We start from the raw sequence: 7697 nt of genomic DNA on the forward strand, positions 1-7697 counted from the left end.
CTTATTCATGTTCATGACAGGTGTTATGTCATGTTTATGACAGTGTCATGACAGTCTTATTCACCCCCCCCTTCAAATAAAGTGTTACCAAAATATTTATATAAAAGTGACATACTGCAGCTTTAATTTCACTCAGGAGAGGACGGGTCAGGAGGGACGTGGGCTAGAGCTGCTGATGACCGACTCATCTGTTAATTAGTAAAAGGTACAAGGGACAAGTTCAATATATGAATGTGTTGGTAATTGTTTTCCTTAATTCATTAAATACTAGTGAAAAGGAGGCAAACAGTAGTTTGTAGCTAAGTTAATTATGCTAAATTGTTGATAATCTCACAGTCTACCCACATCTCTTAGAAAAAAACTGGGTTATAAATTAACACCCTTGCCTTTTTCTCTCTCTCCCTCGTTTTTTTTTTTTTTATCTGATTTTATAACTTTCTTAGCAGCACAGTAACTGCCACAATCGTTCTTGTCTTCCACTGTCTGCTGCTAACAGCGTCTCTCTGAAGCGCTCCAAGTAGGAACGAACCATTTAATGCAGATAGGGAGGTTCAGGGCAAATATGGATGTGTGTTTTTTAATGTGGGAGTGGGAACATTAAATGTTTAGTGCTAAAAACAATCTTTGAAAATTCAATATGATTAATTTTGTAATTGACAGGGCCCCGGTTTTATTTTTTTATTTCTATGAACAAAAAATAAATAATTAAATTGTGGAGGGCCCCCTGTTGGTCATGGCCCCTAGAATTTTCATCACTTTCCCCCCCTGTACTGCACCCCTGCGTACAGCATTCAATTATGCCACATGAACTGATTAGTACGGTATTGCAAGGGAAAGCAAAACCTTTTGCGAGGAAACGCAAAAGAATTTTTTTTTTTCCCATGTCCCCTCAAGGGCTCCATATTTCAGTAATTCCTTGATTAAAATCTGAGTGAAACAAACCTTGACATGTTTTAAAAGGCTTCTGTATTCAAACTGGTTTTTATAGATGGTTATAATGTGCTGACAAACAGGAAAAGATAATCAGATAACTGTGGAAAGAACTACAGTACAGCACTGATTTCAGGTAGAGAAAATTGCTATGAAAACTAACCCTTTCATAGGTTTAGCTTTATTGCAATAGGTTCTTACAAATTAGCCTGTGTGAGTGAGAGTGTGAATGGTGCTCAATTCTTTGAGAGTAAAACTTTCTGTCCTCTGAATTAGAATCCTAAGTGAAGAACCAGAACAAAACTAGAAGACCTAGAAGACTGCTCTTCAGGGGACACTAAGCGTTCACCTAGAGCACTTTCTTTGAAGAAAAAGCACAAAATATCAAATCATATTAAGCTAAATCGCAGAGTACAAAGGTGATGGGAAATAGGTGTTGTTTTGGTTCCTAATTTGCTGAGGACCCCAAAGGGGATGAAAAATACATGCTGTCCAGATTCCCTAGTAGCATGACACACATGTCGAAATGAAAAAAAAAAGAAAAAAAAAGAAATATAAGATAGTTGAAAAATTAAAAGCAGTTATAGAAAGAAGAGAGCAAATTCAGAAAAGAAAATGAAAAAAAAAACATTTTTCTCAGAGAACGATGCTTTTAATGTATCTATTACTGGGTAGAACATTTTGTTTTTTCTAAAGGCGAAATCTTTAATTGTGTCACAATTACAAAAGGTTATAACGACAAGTTGGTGCCATGTACGTCTGGAGAGGTCAGCGATCAGAGTTAGCTACCAGCCTGGACATTATCCAGCCTTAGGCTTTAATGAGAGGAGGGCTGCCAGCTGGCTTCACAGCTTCAGCACTAGGATCAACAAACTTAAAGTAATTCATTGTTCTCTGATGAGATGTTCACTCAGGCTAAGTTAACATAAACTTAAATTAACTTACATTCCTCATTTTAAAATCTAATATTGCAAAGGATAAAAGAAACAATTGGCTTTACCATGTTTTTATGTTTACATGTGTTTGAATAAGAAAATGATTTATGAATTCTTAAAATGTTGGGTAATAAGTGGATAAAAATATACAATCACAAGAGAGAAAAGATATATAAAATATATTTATAAAAAAAACACAGAAAGACAAACCCTAATCGACTCCTATTTGCTTCTTTCCTTTTCCTCTGTCTGAGCCTCACTGCAGTGCATCTGACCTCTGACCTCAACTCAAACCTGTCCTCCCATGGACCAGAGGATGTCCTTCCCTCACCACCAGCCGATGAAAGTGATCAAGAATATCCAGAAGATCAAGAAGACAAAGATCTGCATCACCTCCACACCACTGTTGGGTCTCCTGCTGGACATTCAGACTGAAACTACGTCCAGTTCTCAACAGAACTCAGGACTTCTGTTGAGAACTGAAGAGATTCAACAATGGAAATCTTTTTCCACCACCTGCAGTGCCGAGTTGAGTGCCTCTTTTTGGCTAAGAGTGAGACTGGCAGCACCAACCCCATGGTCACACAGATAGACAAGCAATTCCTGGTCTGCAGCAACTGTTTGCACCAGTATCACAACTCCAAGGTTCTGCCCTGCCTTCACACGTTTTCATCAGCGTGGATAAGGAAAGATGAACAAGCTTCAGAGACAACGACACCACACTGAACTATATGACGCTTGTTATATCTGTGACAACATAGACATTGGCTGAGGGACGGTCTGGACAACCCAAAATCCAGTATAGCCCATTAAACTTTACACTCACCTGGTCCAAAATTATAAATATGTTAACATAATAAACAAGGCTCTAACTTGTAGCTGCTATATAAGAGAAAAGTAGTTACATTCAATTTGAAATGTACATTAATCGAAAAATCCAAGTGAAGCAGTTAGGTTCTTCAGTTCACTTCGGTTTATTTCTAACACCAATTCACAACAAATGTCGTCTTGAAGGCACTTCACAAAAAATCATTTTAACTCAATCATTTTTGAAATGAAATGAAATGAAATTTTATTCGAACATGATACAAATACAAATATAAAAATAAAATAGTGCACAGTAACAAGAAGTGCATAAAAAAGAAGAGAAAATACAGATTTTTTGTTTCAGTTAACATATCATGCTCAAAATGGGGTAGGAAGAAGTGAGAACTTATAAACTCCTACCCCCTAAACACTTGAAACTTTAGAGTCCTACTGTCATTAAAAAAATCGAAATCAAAGTGGCAGTCAGAAGTAACAGTTACTAATATTTACCTATACATTTTCCCATTTTATGCTGGTTTGTCTTTCTAAACCCTTACACCAAGTTGTTATCTGCAATACACACCTTATTGCTTTCTTTCACCCATATGTGTATCTATTGAAAATTACCTCTTTGTACTTTCTTTTGAATTGTGTTAAACTATTGCTTTGTTTTAAATCTTCATGTAACTTGTTCCATAACTTTACACCTTTAATTGAAATACAGAAGCTTTTTTTTGTTGTTCTAAAATTTCGGATCTTGAAGTTTGAGTGACCCCTTAAGTTATACCCCCCTTCTCTTTCAGAAAACGTGCTCTGTATGTGCTCAGGTAACAACTTTTTAGATACTTTGATAATTTGTTATGGTCAAACCATATCTTTAACTTACTAATCTCTGAAGTGACTGTTGACTGTTCATGCAATGCAATTGATCCTAGTTATCAGTCAGTGCATTAAGCTTAATCAATACTCAAACTAAGCTTAATGCTTACTTTGAATATTCTGTCAAAGGAAATCAAGCATATTGTTCTGAATAACTGACTTGCAGTATTCCCTCCTCCAGGCCAGCAGGGGGCGACAGTAGACAATCGTTTGCATCATGTTCAGAAAGGCTTCGTGCAACTGAGAAAATAAAAGTAGTTTGAATCTACCTCAGCCACCAACCACGGGGGGTTAAGGTACACCAGGAACATGTCACCAGTGAGTCACAGGACTAGCACAAACACTGAACTGCAGAGAAAAAAGAAAGGTACAGTAGAGTCTTTTAGACTTTTAGCTTGAATAAAGGTTTCACTGTCCAAGGTTCAGCTGAGTTTTTTTTGTGCGAGCATTTTATCTTTTGTGTTTATTTCATTCAAAATATAAAGATTAATCTGAGTTCATCTGAGCACGAAAGTGATATGTGTGTGTTTTGTTGCTTTGATTACCTGATGGTGGCTAAACTCCAGCTGGATTAGAGGTTTAGGATGAAGAGCTAAGTCGGTAGCAGGTAGGTGAACTCTTACAGAGCAATAGTAGAACTATTGTGGAGGAAAGCAAGATGATTTGGTAAATTATATGGTGGGAGAGTAAAACATTGGATTGCTTGAAGATCACTTTAAAACTCCAATCCATACCTTGAGGTGAGTTCCAGATGAGTTGCTCTGAAACACAAGGAGACAGCATGTAAATACTCTGAAATCTTTGCAAGAGAGGAACAAGATTAAAATAGGACAACCCTGCGATTGGCTTGAAGCCCCACTGGTCCTCCATGATGAGCGAATGATTTGCAGCTGGTGTCACAGCCTCACCATCAGAGATTATAGTGCAGGAGAGGAGAGAAAAACAACAAGGACTTAAAGATAAAAATTGTTTATATCAAAAATAATAAATAATTCAATGGGAGCACTGGTTAAACATGCATTCTGAGATATTTGTTGTTCATTATTTATGCCCAGTCTGCTTTTGAGAACATATGGTCTCACTTAGTTTAAAACAAAGACACAAGAAACATGTTAAAAAGCTGTTTGTGAAGGGAAACTTGTAAATGCAACATTTGTTTCAAGGACAAAAATAAAAATATCCCAGCCCCAGAGTCATTATTTTCCTCATCATTATGGTTTCCAAGCGCTATGGAGAGCACTTCTGATTCTCAGCCCACATACCCATAACCAGTTACAATTAGAAATATATTGAAATTTCTATTTCTGCATCCAACAGGGATCAGCTGGCTCTTAGGAGCACTGAAAACCAGAGAGCCTTGTTTGCCAACTGCAGCCTGTCTGCATCTGAAGTTCTTCCACTGGGAACGCTAATCATAGCAGCAGACTCAGAAATCAGGGTCAGGAAATGTGTGATTCAATGGGGTGTTGGAGAGGCTTTTTAATAGGAGGCTCAGACAATCGGCTCATAAGATATCCTAGTCTGAGACTCTTTCACAGTGAAAAATCACATCTAACACGAGTTGGAACATGCTCATAAAACTTTGATTCCCTCTCTCCCGCTGCACCCATTGAAAATGTATCGATGGAAAGCTGCTAGCATTAAGATGTTAACATGCATTAACTGCTTTTTATTTTGTTTGTTTACATTTCAAAGGTATCTTAATATTTTTACTGTGAATTTCTTCAGCTACATCAGTGTGATGTTGCCACAGACCTAACTTTGCATCTACTTGAGACACTCTCCTCTTTTTAATCTTAAGGTGCATTTTTAAAGTTGTGATCAGTGACAGCAGTGGTTGCATCCAACTATTATTCCCAGAGATACATTCTGATGTCCAATAACCACAGAATAAAACAGTTCAACACAATTGTCATCCCTGGCAAATTTTCCATCCATTTTCTGTACACCCTTGTCCCTAGTGGGGTCAGGAGGGTTGCTGCTGCCTCTCCAGCTAACGTTCTGGGCGAGATCACCCTGGACAAGTCACCAGTCAACACAGAGACAGGACAAACAACCATGCACACACACTCACACGTAGGAAGAATTTAGAGAGGCCAATTAACCTGACAATCATGTTTTTGGACTGTGGGAGGAAGCCAGAGAGAACATGCAAACTCCATGCAGAAAGACCCTGGGCCGGGAATCAAACCCAGCTAACGTTGCGAGAGGCGGGATACACCCTGGACAGTGATCGTTATTCTGCAATAGCCAGCCACACCCTAATCTCACCACCGACTGACTACTGGCCAGTTCTCTATCTAACAGGTCCGGAAAATCCCTGAAACCCGGGTCTTACCCTACCGTAGGTTTACTAGAGAAATTCTGTTTAAACTGGCGGCGGAGAAAACTCGTCTAGCTCTAACTACCTTCAGATCCAGAAGTTATGGCCCTCTTCAGTTGAGAAACAGTCAGCAGAGTAGCCCTCACTGCTGCATAGTTCCAACAACCACTCCTGTTAACGGTAGCTTTTCCCCTAAAATATAACGTGCACTTGTTACTGGCTAGATTAGATTTAGTGACCTAGATTTAAGTCCCAGGGCCATTATTTTATTACTCACCAAAGGAAAGTACGAAGCCACCAAATTTCTATAATCATGCATGTTGATTTTACTCGAATCAGAAGAACCCTCAATAATCTATGACTTAATTGATTTCAATGTACACAAACTCTATTGGTATTTTAGTATATATTTTATTAAGCAAGCTTTAGCAGGGGTAAATGACAAGCAGATTCAACTACAGAGATTATGAACTTGTAACAAATAATAAACTTGAATTACAAAATCAATCCTAACCTATCCTCATTTCTATCCCTGACCTGTGTCACTAGTTTCACTGAGCGAGGCTTTAGGGGCAGGACAACTCACACCCGTTGTCAGTCGATCTTGGCCGTGGAAACCTTTAGACGTCCTTGGTCAGAGTCTCTGTCCTGGCGGAGCAAAGTTCTCTTTCAGAAAAGCAGCAAAGTCGATTAGCCTGTTGTCCTTCAAACGAACAGGATCTTCATCACTCAGTGACCTTTGTCTTTTCTCCAAGTCTGCTGCAGTTGAACAGTGATCGTTGGGTTGAGGCAGAGGAGACGGTCGAATTCAGGGGCCAGGGCAGGGGCTGACGGATCTTGTCCTTCCTTGCGGCGTGAGGTCTCAACTTTCCCTTGGTCCCAGGGTGTGGTCCTCTGCTGATCTTTCGTCTGCGTCCTCTTGTTGACTCTCCTTCAGCGCCGCGGACTAAAAATGGTTTCCTCCCCAGCTCGCTGGCTTTTAAACCCTCTTGGCCCATAGTTGTGTATGGGAGAGGTCTCATGACTCATCCTTCAGCGGAAAGTACCTACTTTTCCCAAACCTTGCTCCTCTCTGACTTGCGGAAAGTCCCGGACCTTCCTCTTTCTCCGCCTGATTGCTGCAACTCCTTTTTCGGTCTTTTTCTTTTTTCTGCTGGCCATCTGGCAGTTACTGCCTTTTTTGGAGTTGTTCTGAGACCTCCTCCCAGCCCAGTGCACTGCTTGTGACACAGTGCGTTCCTTTTTCTCATGTACTCAAATCTACAGTCCTCTATAATGTATTATGAAACATAATCAACTCAAAACATAATCATTTTGTTTTATCTGCTTATAACCCTCAGTATACTTCTCCATTCTTTATCTATTCTGTGACTTGTGTGTCATCTCAAATCATTGACAATATATAACAATTAAGCTGTTACCGTTACTACTGATCATGAATACAGAGTATATATTCCAATTATACATTACAGACATTATAATTTCAAAAAACATCAATCATTCCATCTGTTACACACATATGTAATTTGTATTTCACTTCTTTAATCATCATTAAATCAATATACAAGATCACTGTTATTTCTCAGGCCTTTACCCCGTTTTCTGCGTGTACCTGGAGAAATCTCACATTTCCATGCCAGTTTTCTCGACAACAGGTCGCCAGCAAATTTTAATTAAAAAATTACTTAAATATAACATGTCTACATGTGGTAGGAAATGAGACAAGCATCTACCAAAAGATGATAAAGCAACAGAAAATATATATATATTTTTTTACTTATTTACATTTCAAAATGGAATATGAAAAAAATTATACCCTTCTC

General features: G+C 38.7%; 1 long non-coding RNA gene across 1 annotated transcript; it reads right to left on the minus strand.

Annotated features, from left to right (window-relative positions):
• Window positions 1–3589: 3589 nt before the first annotated feature.
• LOC103130909 (uncharacterized) lies at window positions 3590–5211 on the minus strand. Its single transcript, XR_475293.2, has 3 exons — window positions 4286–5211; window positions 4097–4189; window positions 3590–3899 (listed from the first exon to the last, which is right to left on the minus strand). It is a non-coding gene; the product is annotated as an uncharacterized LOC103130909 (long non-coding RNA).
• Window positions 5212–7697: the final 2486 nt, after the last annotated feature.

Source organism: Poecilia formosa, unplaced genomic scaffold, assembly GCF_000485575.1.
Source record: "Poecilia formosa unplaced genomic scaffold, Poecilia_formosa-5.1.2 Scaffold693, whole genome shotgun sequence".
In the NCBI taxonomy this organism is placed as follows: domain Eukaryota; kingdom Metazoa; phylum Chordata; class Actinopteri; order Cyprinodontiformes; family Poeciliidae; genus Poecilia; species Poecilia formosa.